The 15,947-nt window shown below is 37.7% G+C and overlaps 1 protein-coding gene across 2 annotated transcripts in view; it reads left to right on the forward strand.

Moving 5' to 3' along the window:
- The window catches only part of LOC149568902 (putative 3,4-dihydroxy-2-butanone kinase), a 227,899-nt gene that overhangs the window by 938 nt on the left and 211,014 nt on the right, over positions 1-15,947 (forward strand). The window lies entirely within an intron of this gene.

Consider the following 15,947-nt stretch of genomic DNA (forward strand, 5'->3'; position numbering starts at 1 on the left):
ATTTATTAATTCAGCCCTGTTATGCTTTTTATTGAAGAATTATGTTGCTAATTGCCTGTAAAAATTGCTTTCATTTGGTTACCAATTGAACTTTTATGAGTATTGGAGCAGCCTTCAGATTCCTGTTTGAGTGGGTTTTGATCTTTTTTATATATATTTTCTCGAATGTTAAACTTTTCAGCAACTTATGGTTTTTGATGTGAGAATTAGATGCACATTATCTGTAAAATTGGTTTCATGTTGTAGGAAATAGGAATTTGAATTTATGACCAGTCATATTTGGTAGGGTTTTCTATTCCTTATTTACCTTGCCAAATTTGTTACTTAGTTAAACCTTCAGGGTTTTTGATTGAAGAGTTGTGCTAGTATTATCTGTAAAAATTGCTTTAATTTGTTAAGAAGGTTTGATTCTCACAGAGTTTGAATCACTCTAAGAGCCCTGTTTGTGATGATTTTATATTGTTTATTTTGCTGGTTCTGAGGGCTTTTAGTTGAAATTGTTTGGAAGGTTGTCTGTATGTGTCATATGTTGGGTGAACAGGATTATTTAGTTTAGCAAATGCATTCTCAGGATTTAATATTTGAGTCAAAGGTTTGTATTCATTGAAAGTATATATGATGGGTTTGTAGTATGTACCAGTTTGTCACCAATGAAATCTGATACCAGTGGACCATGCACAGGAAACTCATTTTACAACCCATTTCTTTGAAGTAAGAAACTAGCTTTCTTAAAGAGTTGACCTTTGTTCTATAGCTCCAATCCAAATTGGCAGCTTGATCACAGTAAATTTGAACATTATTTACATAAAAGAAATATTGTTTTATGGTCCACCCTGCCTTGTGCCATACACATTTTGACCTGTTCTTGGATTATGGACTAGCTGACTACATATCTTACCATCCCAGGGAGGCAAAGGGTTGTCTATAAAAAAGATGGAAATGTACCATAACAAGATTAGATTTAAAGATATTACATCAGTGTCTTTGAATGATAAATGTAGGCCCATGAGAACCAAGTGTTTGAGAAGAGTCAGTAGCTAAGCAGAAGTTCCAGATGGATTAACAGCCAAAAATAAAGTATCTGAAATTGTATAACATACGTAGAAAAAATGATAAAATGGAGATAGACCTAAATGGATAGTTCCCAGGAAAACAAGTACTTACAGTACTATGTATTATAAAATTCCAGTGAAAGGAGTGTCTCATTCTTAGAAGATAATGACCACTAGACCCAAGATTAGTAGCCAATTGAGACAAGCAATAGTCCGCATCAGAATCACGAGCAGAGTTTACTGCCATAAGAAGGCCATTGTAGAGCTTGACAATGCCTTCATGTGAAACAGTGGATGAATTGTGAAGTAATCATTCAGTGCTTGCTGGATTCATCTTCCACTAATGTGGATCTTGACTCTTTAATAAGTACACATCATGTAAAAAGTATTTCGTCATTTTTAGTCTCCAGTGTAATGGTTCAAGGAATTTGTTATAATTAATGAGCCACAACTGTTGGATTGCCCATGATGAGGATATCCTTAACTATGCATTTGGAGAAAGCTTACTTGGCAACTCCTATTAATGTTACATCATGTATAATTAAATTCTTAACAAAGTATTTTTACTAGTTGTTGCATCCCCTGATTTTGTTTAGATATGTGTATATTCTCTGGTTGCATATTCAGCAACAATGGCTATGGTTGGTATCTTTACCATCCTATATCTTAACTGGCCATTAAAGTAGAGACCATAAGAGATGCTGTCCAGCTCACTGTTGTTTTACTTAATTGATGATGAACATTTGCCTCATTACTAGATTTCTGCTAAAATTTCTGTCTAAAAATTCTCATATGTTGCTGAAGATAGCAATGTCTTGGCTGACAAGTATTTTCAATTTTTTTGGTTCTTCATACAAATGGAGACACACATCACCTGACCTAACGGAAGATTATGGTATAAGTCAAAACAGGGCCAGCACTCTCTAGTATGCACTCATTTATTGGACAATCTACTTATTGAGTATATTCACATTAGACCCAGCAAAAAATTGTTATCCACATCTTTTGTCATGTTATGAACTTCAGACCAATGAGCGTGAGTTGATGAATAATATATTTTGTCACTTTGAAAGTGTCATGAGTTGTGGGAAGCATGGAAACAATTTGATCAATAAATTATGTTATCCATTATGCTGTTTACTTTTCTCATTTCTCTCTTGATAGTTCTTCTTGAGCTTCCACTTTTGGGGTTGTCACGGATTATTAAACAACATTACGTAAAGTTGTTCCATGTCTCTTTTTTTCATCATAATAAATGTTTGACCATCTTATTAAATAAAATGATTTTAAAGAGGCCCGCTCCTGGGCTTTCGAGAGCTGATTTTCCCTCATATCATAACCAAAATCAGAAACACTATGGTGTGGTATGTGTCCCGCTTGATCCTGGGTGGACCAAAATCAACTTTGATGGGGCATCCAAAGGAAATTTGGGCCCATCCAGAGTGGGAGTTGTTGCTAGGTCAGAGGATGGGAGCATTTTGGCTTTTAGTGCTAGAAAGGTGATGGACGGAACAAACAATCAAGCTGAGTGCCTGGATGTGATAATGTTGGGGATCATACTTAGGGTCCAAAAACTACACCTAGAGTGTGATTACCAAATTGTGATCAATGGCATTGCTAAAGGAAATTTAGAAGCATGGTACTTGGATAAGTATATCAAACTGATTAGAATATTGTTAGACAATTCGATGAATTCAAAATCACTCATGTCTTAAGGGAAGCAAATTCATTAGTAGATAAGCTCTCTAATGTGGGTGTGGCAGGCTCCTCAAATGACAAGTTTGATGAAACATAGTAACGTGACTTGGACTCGGCTCGGACTCGGTAAGGATAACTTGACTCGTGACCTAGCTCAAACTCAGCTGTGACTCGACAAAGTGAAAAAATCTCGAAATTTTGATTTTTTTAGGACTCAAAGAACATTCCATGCACCCATTATTGAATAAAGCTTAAAGACACAAAAACATCATGAAATAGAAGGTAATTTGATCACATACTTCTACATACATCAATTTCATCGTTTGAGGAGTCAAATAGACAACAAACTTTTAGTGAGTACAAATGACACTTATTTCTTCAAATCTACCTAGATCTTATGTTGATGTTAACAATGAAGATCATTATAAGGAGTCAAGACCCATATGAAGTTCAATGCTGCTATTCTTAATTCAACATTGAACTATGAATATCAATCATAACATTCAAGTTTGAAAAATTTACAATAATGTACAATTTTGACTTTTAAGTTGATTTAGTTTTTTATATGCATCCTGGGTGGCTGTCTGAACCTAATTCTTGTTTTCAGGCTACAAATATGCATGTGTTTTAAGATTTTTATATATTTTTCTATGGATGTTCATTTGGTCTCATCTAGAGTTGAGACTTAAAAGTTAAATCTGATGGAAATAACCATTCAAAAATAGTCAATGGTTGAGGAAAGGATTAAAAACTTCCTAGGAACCAGTTAATTAAGAACTAGAACCAAACACACATGATTCAGGCCTTTAAATTCAACTCTTTTCACACATTGGATTTAAATTAATCTGGTCAAGGAAAGGAAACTGAAAACATTATTAAAAGAATTGCAGGAAATTCTAAAAACTAGACTAATCTTGATTCCTGTCATTCCAGGCAATTGAATAAGCATTGGATAATAATACAAATCCCAAACTTTGAATAGACCATTTCAGTGTTATCAGCATTAAAAATATTATTTTTAGCCTTAGATAATAGGCTTATTCATTCTCAATCGGTACAAAATTACGAATAGACACAATAAAAGAGCAAACTTTTGTAATCTTGAGACTATTCATACCAACCTCTAGAAACTTATAAAAAAATTAAAAAAATAATTTTTTTTTGGTCGGGTCAAGTCAATCTTGACCCGTGAGTCACGCCTTGATGTGCGAGTCAGGTGAGTTACCTCACCTGACCTGCCGAGCCCGGGTCACGGGTCATTTTGACCTAGCAAGCCATGTGAGACTTGCCGACTTGGGAGACTCACTCGACTCGTTGCGAGTCTCGTTACTCTGGTTTGAAATGACGAAGGTACTCATGGATATTCCACCCCATGAACTAGATTTATGAAGTAATTGAAAATCTTGGAAAGTAGCTAATCTATATAGGAATGGAGGTGGAGATGACAAACAATGTTGGCATCCGTACGGAACGGGTCATTTTGACCTAGCAAGCCATGTGAGACTTGCCGACTCGCTCGACTCACTCGACTTGTGGTGAGTCTCATTACTCTGGTTTGAAATGACAAAGGTACTCATGTATATTCCACCCCATGAACTAGATTTATGAAGTAATTGAAAATCTTGGAAAGTAGCTAATCTATATAGGAATGGAGGTGGAGATGACAAAAAGTGTTGGCATCTGTATGGAATGGTGTCCATGGAGGCTAATTGGGGGATGTGCGAGAGACCTCTAACTATTGTTTGTTTGTGCGTCTAATGCACGTCCTGAGGTGCACCTCCCGGTTACTAGATGGGGATGGGTCAAACTGTTACTTGTCCTCTGCTTGTTGATGATGGTAGACCCAGAATCTAAAGGCAGTTCCTAGTGCATTAGAGAAAAAAGAAGCCTAACAATGGGCGGTGTGCTTGTAGCGGTTGTTAATGTTTCGGACATGGTGTCCTGATAATGCGATGGTGGTGTCACAATAGGGTGGTGGAGAGGTCCCAGGTCCTTCCAACTAGTTTGGGAGTCAATTTGTGGCGGGTATTGATATCTCTCTTCTTCTAGACTGTAGTCATGTGTGTGGTGGTAAGCTTGGCCAAGTTCGTGGTGGTGTTCATGCGGCTGAGGAAGGAATTCCTAATTTCTTCAAGGAAGACGTAGCCAAATGGTTCCAGTAGTTTGGGGTTGGGGGTTGCTTTATGTGCATTTTTGTAATAGGATAAGATTGTAATGTGTGACCACATTTTGGCAAATTGGTGGCCTCTTTGTTAAATTGATGCTAGTGTGGTACATGCATGGGTAGATGTAGTTGTTTGAGTTTGTTTGGGTTTGGTTTGTCAAGGGATGTTCACAATGATGGTATGACTGCCTGGTGGCATCGGATAAATGTAAATCATTTTTGAATTATCATTATAAAAGCTTTATTACCGATAAAAAAAATGGTTTAAAAGGTTATTTGATCCATGGTACCTTTCATGGAAGGAACCTTCTTTCTATAACTATATTAGTATGTTGTTCCCTAGATGGATGAACAGTGGTCTAAGGGACCAAAAGAAGAACAAGTTAATCTGCTTGCTGTAATTTCTCTGAGTTGCCCCCTCTGTTGCCGATTTGCATTAGGAAAGTAGTCATCTTGTGTTTTCTTGCCTCATTGAAAAGTTCTTTCATACTGTTCCCTTGTATGTTGTCCTTATATTGGCTATGAATATCTTTATAGGCTGCACATTCTTTAATAAAATGTCGCTCAATTTCCACCACCCCTTGCAAAAAGTATAGATTCTTTCCTCCCACACCTCAAGGGGACCTTCCATCTACCAATTTCACATTGCAAGTGATGAGAGCTTTTCCTCAATTTCAGTTGAGCAATTAGAATGTGATTTAATTAGGGGTGATATGATAACTTTTTTTTTTTTGTCCATATTGTGACATTTGATGTATGACTAAAATTGTTGAATATCCCCTTGTCAAGTTTCATCATACATCTATTGTCCTTGTTCAAGATGGTACCATCATTCGCATAAATCACACTAGGGTTCTCTTGGTTGTTGCAATGAAGAACTATCAACATTTTTAGTAACATATCAAGTCATCAACAATAGGCCAGTCTTCAGGTAGCAGTGCTTTGAATTACGAGGACATCTAATCTCAATGTGATTTTTCTACAATTATCTATGTATTGAAATCCATATAAAGTGGGTAGGTAGATGAACTTGCAAAGAGGGGCAAAATGACAAAACAACATTATGACATCGAAATTGGGGCCAAGATAACCTTGCACAACCAATAGAGCTTTGATGCACATCAACAATGCTTATAATATGACCATCAAATGATGTTAAAAACAATTGGTTTTAATGTACATAACACATAACAAAAAGAAAACCAGCTTGGTCATCACTTTCAAGCAGGGTGATCTAATTTCTCCACTAGTAGATCAAGTAAAATGCTTGTTTTCTCTTGTACTGCACTCAATTTACACATCCTAGCATCAAACACACAATCCTAGCACCAAACACACAATGGTACTTGACAACTCGTAGGTACACGTTAAAAATTTCAAATAACAAATAATAGCTAAGTTATTGAATTGGGTATGGGTAAAAATACATATATTTGATAAGCCAATACAACTTGGAGGGGGCAGGGTATTGTTATTTAAACATATAAAACAATAAATATGTACATGTTATAACCTAAAAACTACTATATATATGCCATAACAATTTAAATTTATGTATTTTTTAATTCATTAGTTATTATCTTAATATCATATTAGTATAAAGCTATACTTAGTTAAATCTCTAGGTTGTTAGGAGATTGTTATTAATTACTCATATGGGATGTTAATTTTGTAGGATTGTTTTTAACAAATGTAATAACACTGTCATTATGTATTCGTATTCCAAATGCAAATTGAATGTTAAATAAATATGCATAGAAGAGACATGTCTTTATGGCAATTTATAAATGAATCATCAATTAGATAATATATATATATATATATATATATATATATATATATATATATATGAGTGTTTGTCTAATTGATGATTAACCAATAACCATAGAATGTTTATCTCTAGGTCTATTTAATCTAATTGAAGCTACAACATTAACACTCCCTCTTAGCTAGGTAGGATTGTTATAGAACACATTTTGCTCTCAAGCTATAGAGAGATATTAGCTCAATAATATATTCTTGGAATGACATATTTAAGGATATCAACATATATCCATCAACTTAGATATTATCTTTTGATATCGTTTGAAGTATGATTCAACAAGAAAAATCAATTATATGATATTCATCATGCTTATATTCTCTTAGTATGTGCACTGTAATGATGTTCACGATGCCTACCAAAAGAATATGTTATATCCTAGAAGGACATTAGCTATTTGATCTTCGACACACTTTGGGACAACAATTGAATGTAGTCAATTAGATAACAAACGCGATCTTAGGGACATCAACTTAATGTAGTCTCCATTATGACAAGCATCATGATCATTGACACGTTCTGGGACATCAACTTAATGTATTCTATCATGATACGTGCGTTATCATGATCTCCGACACACTCCAAGACAACAATCATGATAATAGGTCAAGCCATTGTTAAGATCCTCACCTTATAATAGCGACCTCACAAATACAAAAATGAAAGATTGTCACCTTTCATGACATAATCCACATGCAAAATGGTAACTATCATGATATCCACCATGAACTAAGTCAGAGGGTGGATACACCATAACTGCTCCTAGAGGGTGGAACAAGGACTTTCACCTCAAGCTTCTCTCTCATAGATAAGAATGTATTACAAGGTATTTCACCTTGAACTTCTTCCTCTCAATTGGTTTTTTTCGATCAAAGTTGCTTTTGATGGAATGTCAGACTCCCCCTGAATTTGATATCAACCTTCTCACCTCCTCGTACAAGGTTGCCTTTGATGAAGTGACAGACTCCCTCTTCATATAAAAGGATACTCATAATTTCAACCATCAAAGATATTCGCTTCAAGAGTCTCACTTTATCCAGCCTAATCCTTAGATGACTAATGAATTCTAGGTCATAGTTTCTTTGGAGCTATTGCCATAAGATTGAGTTTGCACAATATTTGGTAGCATGTATAAAGTACCAACATTCTTTTCTTGGAAGAACATCCCTAGAAATAAAGGAAAAGATCAAGGCAAATAACTCTTATATTACATATGAAAATACAATTAAGAGAGAATATAGTGAGTAGATAAATTTAATACTTGAAGCTAATGAATACTTATCCGTGCATTCTTGATACAAGCTGCTTTAATGAAGGCCCATATGCATCAAATTAGAAAAAAAATGCTGTCATATAAGAATTTGTCAAATAATAGGAATGGAACGTTGGTTATTTTTCCCCCCACAATGTGAAATTCCAACTCTTATATCGTCGAACAATTTGCATCACATCAAATATAGGAAACTTCTTCCTGTTAAATAGATCTCAAAACCTTAGTCTATTTGCACTAAAAAAAATGGTGCTATAGAAGCGATCAGGCTGAGCTTTCAGCTTTTCCAAATCAAGAATATCATGCAAGGACTGGAAGATGTCTTCAATAGTATCATATGTTAGGAAATTCATCAAAGTCTTACAGGAAGCTCATATCTTATGTTAATGTTCAACTTCAACATGAAGTAGTCACACTTTATAATGCTTAGAATCTTTAGGATGATCTTGTAGCTTTCATCCAAGCATCCATTATAGAAGATGAAACCAAATCCTAACATTTCATTGAAGGATGATTTTCTGATGAGCAATGATGGAGTTGTGCTTTGACTTATTCCTGTATTGGTGTAACTGTTTAAATATCAATGGTACTTGCTTCAGTCAATACCCAGGAAGTGAGACCTAATTGTCACAAGGGAAGTCCATGCGTATTACATAGTTTTGTCTTCTTTGGAACTCTTCCACTTCCATGAAAGTAATGCACAAAAACTATAAGTCTTCCACTGAATATATGCAACAGTCCTAATGTTGTTGGAAGGATCCATTACATCCTCTTTTCGTACCAATAGCCTTTATTCCGGTAAATGTTCTGGGGCCTGGGGATGATAGATGAAGTCTCTAGAAAACATTCTTCTCCTCAAAAGCTCATGACTTTATTTATCTTAAATAATTTTTATTATTTACAACCTTTATACCCAATCCAACACTTCATGGTAGTCTTGGGCATGAATAGGAGTATGGATGAACTCCCAACCATCATAAAACTAGTCTTCTGTCTCTCGTATCTCGGAATGACCAGAACTCCTTTATAATTGATACATTGTTTTAAAAATACAACTAGAATATTGATCAGGAATATGCACTCTCAATCAAATCCATGGTTTTATGAAATGATCCTTATTTTAAATTCAGCAGAAAAAAAGTAACCAACACTAAATGATGGCATGCAACTTACTAAGTATATGTAATGTTTTAATCTATTTTCATCATATGGGGGCAATGATAATCAAGTTTAAAAAAAAAAACAAAAAAAAACTGATAGTTACAATTTCATTGAATCCAAATACTAAGTCCGCATTAATCATAATCTGGACTGTACAAATAATTATTGAAAACTAATAGAACCTGGATTTCAAGCCACCCATAAAATGTTGTTGGCAAATTCACAGGCTGAGTCGAATTGAGTTTCCAAGTTCACCGCTGTCTAAAAAAATTGTGCTTGACTGACTTCAAACCGGCCCGTGCCCGCCTGCATATTATCCTTGCGATTTTTCTTAAAATCTCCCACACTCCAAATTGATAATGGACGCTGGTGGTTTGGTTGACTTAAATTTTATCTTGATCCGATTTGCCAAATCCCGTTAGTCCTGTGCGATTCCTTTTTAAATATATATTAATCCTAACCCTCAAACGGCGTCTAATGATTTGAATCAAATCCGCCTACTTCTTCATGGAAATCTTATTATCCCGCTGCCGAATTCATTCCCTTCCGAATTTTTCCTGACGCGTGTTCTTGAGACGTGCAGTATAAAACTCGGATTTAAATGCCTGTCTGGAGCGATTGAAGACTGTGGGTTTCTGCAACCCGCTCTTGGATGTCTGCTGAGATTGGGTTTCCAAATTGCGTCGAAGTAGGGCCTGGAGTAGCTGCTGGCTCATGCAAGAAAACACCCAACCTCTGTGCGGCAAATAACCCTAGTTCGGTCCCGAATTTCGCCTAGTCCTGCAATAATTCGTGGATGGCAATTGATTTTCAGACAATCAAAATGCAAGAGTTCTCAATTTGGCACTGGTTAATTTTCTTTCTCCAATGTCAACCAACCACAGAATTTGGCCTTAGGCCACAGATTTCTGCCCTGATGAAGTGACTGTAATATCACCTCCAATTTGCAATAATTCAGGTGATATTCCACACCCTCAAAATTGCTTATCAATGGGAGTTCTCGTTCCCAAAGATAACTGAGAATTTGCAGACCAATGACTACAAATTGCTCCAACTAGAATAGAAGTCGAATCCACAAAACTGCTTGTTCTAATGGGTGCCTCTTGCCCCCTTTTTATTCACTTCTTGAGAAGTCGCTGGAAACTTCCAGAACAACGTATTATAATAACTTATTATAATGTATTTAATTATTAATTAACTTTATAAAATTAAATAAATAACTTTATAAAGTTAAGTACAATCTCAATTCGGCATTAAACAAGTAGGCCCACTTATTGAATAATAGCTTTCTGAGAGCAAGAATGTAATCATCTGACAACTGAACGACTCTCTTTCCAATCTCATTTGCCTACGAGAGCCAATGATAGGCAAATCCCCAGTAGAAGTTAGTTTGCTAAAAAGGGGACATGACAGTCCGCCCTTCCTGAAATTGCTTGTCCTCAAGCAATCTCAAAGCTGGATGTTGCAAAATTGTTTCGTTTTCCCAAGTGGCATCTTCAACTGGTAAATCTCTCCATTTAACCCAATATTCGTTGATTACCCTTCTGCGGCGTTGTTTTTCCCTGATTTCCAAAATGAATTCCGGCACTAAGATCAATTTCCCTTCATCATCCAGAGGGGGTAATACTGTAGAAGGTACCACATTCTGCCCCAGCGCCTTTTTGAGGCGCGACACATGAAACACATTATACATTTTGCTATCTGCTGGAAACTCAAGTTCATAAGCCATTTCCCTTGTTCGTCTGGTGATCCTGAAAGGTCCATAATATCTAGGCTTAAGCTTTTCTGACCCACTTCTTTTAAGAGTAGATTGCCGAAAAGGGTGAAGCATGAGGTAAACCATGTCACCAACCTCAAAGCTTCTCTTAGTTCTCTTCTGATCTGCATATTGCTTATATTGATTTTGTGCTCGAGCTATGTTATCCCGAAGAGTGCTAATAATATCTTTACTCTCTTGCATTAAATCCCCAGCACGTGGAACCCGAACATCACCCATTAGCAAGACAATAAAACTCGGTGCATCATACCCATATAAAGCTCGAAAGGGTGTCATATGAATTGACATGTGAAAAGTGGTATTGTAACAATATTCACACAAATAAATCCATCTCACCCATGTCTTCTGCTGATCAGCCACATAGTTCCTCAAGTAGTCTTCCACCCACTTGTTTACTATCTCCGTCTGTCCATCGGTTTGCGGGTGATAACTAGTACTGGGTGTAAGCTCAGTGCCACATAATCGAAACACCTCCTTCCAAAAATGACTCAAGAATCTGCTATCCCTGTCACTGACAATACTACGGGGTATCCCATGTAATCTGAGAACTTCTCTAAAAAAAACCTCAGCTACCTGTACTGCTGTATAAGTTGTGGTGATGGGAAAGAAATGAGCATATTTCATTAGTCTATCTACCACCACATAAATGCAATCACGACCCTGAGCCTTGGGCAACCCTGTAATGAAATCTATGGATATGCATTCCCACTTCTGTCTCGGGATGGGAAGTGGCTGTAGGAGCCCTGCTGGAAAGGTGTGCTCCTCTTTATTCTGTTGACAAACAGAACACTCACGAACATACTGCAAAACATCCTTCTTGAGTCCTTTCCATGTAAACCGTTCCCGCACCTGTCTATATGTTTTAAAGTACCCAGGATGACCAGCTATGGGTGAATCATGAAGAGCCCGCATAATTGACCGTTTCACCTTCGATCCTGGGACTAAAAAGATCCGGCTCTTGTAAATGATCAAGTCATCCACAAGTGAATACCTAACATCGACAATGGTCCCATCAACTATACCAGATGCCCATGGGTCTCTAACATATTCTGCAATAATCAGGTGCTTCCAGTCCTCAGAGATCTCAATCATCGAACTAAGGTGTGGCTTGCGTGACAAGGTGTCTGCTACCACATTTTGAGTGCCTTTAACATATGGTATATCAAAGTCGTATGCCTGTATCTTACTCACCCAATTTTGCTGTCTATCATTGAGATCTCTTTGCTCAAGGAAATGTCTCAAACTGTTGTGGTCAGTTTTTATACAAAACTTACCACCTACTAAATACTGCCTGAACTTAGCTAGTGCATTGTAATGTCCCCATTTTAGCAGTTGACCAAGTGTGTGTGCGTTAGCCTTGTTCTACATGGTCCCGAGGGCTAACGAAGGGTTTAATGGGATCTTGGATTGTTTTGGCCTAGTCATTTTCAGTTTGGGCCAAAACGAAGTTGATTTACTCAGTTTCAGGCATACTTACTATTTTTAGTAAGTCGGCAGGACACAGTGCAGGTCAATTTTGGTGATTGGATTCGATACTCCTCGGTGAGAGCTTTCCGATGAGCTATCACTCGCATTATTCGGAGTCCGATTGCTAATACATTTTAATGCCTGAAGTTTTATTAAAGTAACGTCTAATTTAATTGTAAAATATTAAAGTGTTACTTTAATATTTATTTTATGGTGATGTGTACCCAAGGGAGACATAAGGGGTATTTTAATATATGTTTTATATTACACATCTTTTATCCCACATTGCCCATATGAGTTGAGCGGACCCGTGGGAATAGAATAAAAGGAAGCATCTGTGGCTTCATTAGACAGGTTGAATATGAGAAGAAATTGGTGTGTGAGTTGCAGCTTTGTTCTTGGCATTTGAGGACGTCTATCCTCTCTTGTAACATTCTAGACGTCATTCCCTTGGGGTTTGGCCTTTGGAATTCTTTCTTATTGGCTTCATTATCAGGCAGTTTAGTTGCATTTCCGGCTACAGGCAGATTTGATATTTTGCTCATATCTTCTTCACTACTTGTCCGACGCTTATGCCGCTTGGAGGGAATGGTATTATGAAGGTAGTGGACTGATTGGAGGACAAAGTATTGTAGCAGCAAGTTCGTAAGCATGGGCTGGAGTATTATGACAATATTGCTGAAGTAATTAGTGAGTTGATAAATCTGCCATGTATTTGGTTTTATGAATTCTGAAAATAACATTTTATTAGCAGCAGTTCATTTCCACTTTGCATATTATTGTAGTTTCTTTCTTGTTTATGTTGTATGATACCAATTCCATGCATGAAACACAACAAACAAATAAATGTTTGATTTCCAGAGTTATAAGGGGTTTTAAGAAGTTGAATGCAAACTGTTTGACATAATTCCTTTCAGCAATTTGGTTTAGTTTTTTGGGACATCCAAGGGTGTCCATTACATGCATGCATGATAGATAACATCTCCTTGTCGTAAATGCTGAATGATCTCTCTGGCCCACGGAGTTTCCTACTCTCATATGCAATAGGGTGTTTGTCCTGCATCAAAACAGCCCCAATACCATCTCCTGAGGCATCACACTGAAGTTCAAATGGCTTCGAGAAATCGGGCAATGCTAGTACCGGGCATGAAGTCATGATCTCCTTAAATCTGTCAAAACAAGCTTGTGCCTTTGCTGTCCAAACAAAAGCTCCCTTCTTGAGCAAGTCTGTCATAGGAGCTGCATGTCGCGAATATCCGCAAAAAAATCTGCGATAGAAGCCACATAAACCAAGGAATCCTCTCAGCTGAGTTAGGTTCTCAGGAATAGGCCACTCCACAATAGCACGAATCTTATCAGGATCCATCCGTACTCCTTCTCTACTAATAATATGACCTAAGTATAACAACTCAGTCATTCCGAAATCGCATTTGGACTCTTTGGCATACAAGGACTCTACCTGCAAGGTATTCAATACTGTCTCTAAATGCTCCATATGCTCATGCCATGTCCGACTGTAAACCAAGATATCATCAAAGAAAACCAACACGAATTTCCTCAGTTGATGATGGAAGACCTTATTCATGGTAGACTGGAAAGTAGCTGGTGCATTGGTCAACTCGAATGGCATCACTACAAACTCAAAGTGCCCACAGTGACATCTGCATGCAGTCTTCTCTATGTCCTGTTCTCTGACTCTAATCTGGTGGTAACCGGATCTCAAATCAATCTTACTAAAGTAGCATGCCCCATGTAGTTCATCTATTAGCTCATCAATTCGTGGAATAGGATATCTATTCTTAATGGTTTTCTTATTCAGCATCTTGTAATCTATACACATCCGTAACGAACCATCTTTCTTCTTTACCAAAACTACTGAAGAAGCAAAAGGAGACTTACTAGGTCTGATGTGTCCCATCGTGAGAAGCTCCTTGATGGTTTTCTCTATTTCATCTTTGAGCCTCTTGGGATGCCTGTATGGAGTGATCATGACTGGTTTAGCACCCTCTTCTAATTCGATGATGTGCTCAATCCCTCTATCAGGTGGTGTACCAGGTGGAATGTCGCTGAATACCTTACTATACCTTTCCCTCAATATCTGGATGTCTGGATGATATTCTGTCTTTTGTTGTTCCTCCTGTGTAGGCATGAGAGTACACGTGGCTGCCCATTCAATATCATTATGTCTCACCAATCTTTCCAATCGCCTGAGAGAAATGGTTCGGATGTCACTATTTCTGATAGCTCTCAACACATGCTGCCTCCCATTTACCTCAAACTTGATCTCCATGTCTTTGAGACGGAAAGTGACTTAGCCCAATAAACGTAACCATGCCATACCCAAAACGATATCCAAGTCGCCCATATTGACCACATGGTAATCTGCTTTAAACTCATAATTGTTCAGACGTAAAGGCATGTCTCTCACCATCCTGTTACACTTGAGAGTGTAACCATCAGCAACCTGTACTCGGAGACCCTCAAACTCTTCTGTCTTGATACCGTGGCGCTCAACCAAACGAGCATCAATGAAGTTGTGCGTAGCACCGGTATCAACCAATGTGATCGCCTTCTGTCCTGCTAGAACACCACGTAACCTAAAAGATCCCTCCTGTTGAATACTAGGCAAACGCCCCTGCTATAAATGTAACTCAATTTCTTCCTTTTGTTCTGAATTTTCTGTTTCTCCTTCAGGTTCTGAACTACTGTGATCATCCTCATTTGTCGCACTGTCGGAATCTGACCCTTCGTAATATGCCCACATAACTCTGTTGGCCTTTCCTTTAGGTCTCAGAGGACAATCATGGTCCCTGTCATATGGGCCTTTGCAATAGAAACATAATTTCTTCATGCGCAAGTCGTTTAGTGCTTCTGCATCCAGGGGTGTAGTAGATTTTCCTTTGGTCTCAATGCTCTTCCCTTTATTCTTGTCCAACTTCTTATTGTCTCTGAAAGAGGTAGTACTCCGAGAGGCGAACCTGCTAGAAGGTGCTGTAAGCTCCATACTCCGTGCTTTCCTCATAGCCTCTTGCAGTGTTGGTGGGTCAAATGCCTTAATCCACCCCTTAAGGGGTTCGGATAATCCTTCTATGAATAGGATAACCAACCGTCTCTCAGACACATCCTGTACCATAATTGCCAACCTCTGAAATTCACTAATATAAACCTCCAAATGGCTAGACTGTCTCAACTGTGCAAGGTCGCGAAAATAAATCTCTGGATCCTTCTTATCAAAACGCTCAACCAATCTATCCACAAAGTCCTGGTAAGATGTTACCTGATTGTGCTGCAAGGTAACCATCCCATGTGACCACCAATCATGAGCTGCGCCTTCCAGATGCAGGGTGGCGTACCTGATGGCATCTATCTCTGTCATAGGCCTCAATGCCAAGAATGTATCCAACTTATGAATCCAAGCTTGCGCTGTCATCTGACCACGACCATTGAAAGATGGTAAAGTGAGTTTGCTAACAGCTCGCTGCAACTCACTATCATGACCTCCTCTAGGCCTCCTATTCTGGCGGCTGCTCCTCATA

Source organism: Cupressus sempervirens, chromosome 3 (assembly GCF_028749045.1).
Source record: "Cupressus sempervirens isolate cs-2001-9-10 chromosome 3, ASM2874904v1, whole genome shotgun sequence".
NCBI lineage: Eukaryota > Viridiplantae > Streptophyta > Pinopsida > Cupressales > Cupressaceae > Cupressus > Cupressus sempervirens.